Genomic DNA, 1,507 nt, shown 5'->3' with positions numbered 1-1,507 from the left:
CAAAATGTCTAATACATGCATGTTTTCTTAGGGAGAACATTTTTCTTTTTTAAATGACCTCATACATATGATTTTGCATTTAAATTATAGTATTCATGATATTTACCTTGTTTTCCATCCATTTTAAATGGGTTTTCAGGTGTTTTCAATGGTACCAATGGCTTCAAATTAGAGTTTAGGGCTCAAATTAGGGTTCAGCTAGGGTTAGGGTTAGGAAAACGGTAAGTCTGAGGGTTGAGGCAAGTTTACGGTTGTGTTCAGCAGCTTGAAGAAAGGTTGGGACATGAGTTTTATTGATTTTGAATGAACCAAAAAAAATGTCTAGTAGCATGTGTACCCATGACCATGCAAAATGTCTAATACATGCATGTTTTTCTTAGGGAGAACATTTTTCTTTTTAAATGACCTCATACATATGATTTTGCATTTAAATTATAGTATTCATGATATTTACCTTGTTTTCCATCCATTTTAAATGGGTTTTCAGGTGTTTTCAATTGTACCAATGGCTTCAAATTAGAGTTTAGGGCTCAAATTAGGGTTCAGCTAGGGTTAGGGTTAGGAAAACGGTAAGTCTGAGGGTTGAGGCAAGTTTACGGTTGTGTTCAGCAGCTTGAAGAAAGGTTGGGACATGAGTTTTATTGATTTTGAATGAACCAAAAAAATGTCTAGTAGCATCTGTACCCATGACCATACAAAATGTCTAATACATGCATGTTTTTCTAGGAGAACATTTTTCTTTTTTAAATGACCTCATACATATGATTTTGCATTTAAATTATAGTATTCAGGATATTTACCTTGTTTTCCATCCATTTTAAATGGGTTTTCAGGTGTTTTCAATTGTACCAATGGCTTCAAATTAGAGTTTAGGGCTCAAATTAGGGTTCAGCTAGGGTTAGGGTTAGGAAAACGGTAAGTCTGAGGGTTGAGGCAAGTTTACGGTTGTGTTCAGCAGCTTGAAGAAAGGTTGGGACATGAGTTTTTTGATTTTGAATGAACCAAAAAAATGTTAGTAGCATGTGTACCCATGACCATACAAAATGTCTAATACATGCATGTTTTTCTTAGGGAGAACATTTTTCTTTTTTAAATGACCTCATACATATGATTTTGCTTTTAAATTATAGTATTCATGATATTTACCTTCTTTTTCATCCATTTTAAATGGGTTTTCAGGTGTTTTCAATGGTACCAATGGCTTCAAATTAGAGTTTAGGGCTGAAATTAGGGTTCAGCTAGGGTTAGGGTTAGGAAAACGGTAAGTCTGAGGGTTGAGGCAAGTTTACGGTTGTGTTCAGCAGCTTGAAGAAAGGTTGGGACATGAGTTTTATTGATTTTGAATGAACCAAAAAAATGTCTAGTAGCATCTGTACCCATGACCATACAAAATGTCTAATACATGCATGTTTTTCTTAGGGAGAACATTTTTCTTTTTTAAATGACCTCATACATATGATTTTGCATTTAAATTATAGTATTCATGATATTTACCTTGTTTTCCATC

Source organism: Anguilla rostrata, chromosome 1 (genome assembly GCF_018555375.3).
Source record: "Anguilla rostrata isolate EN2019 chromosome 1, ASM1855537v3, whole genome shotgun sequence".
NCBI lineage: Eukaryota > Metazoa > Chordata > Actinopteri > Anguilliformes > Anguillidae > Anguilla > Anguilla rostrata.
This window is presented reverse-complemented; position numbering follows the sequence as displayed.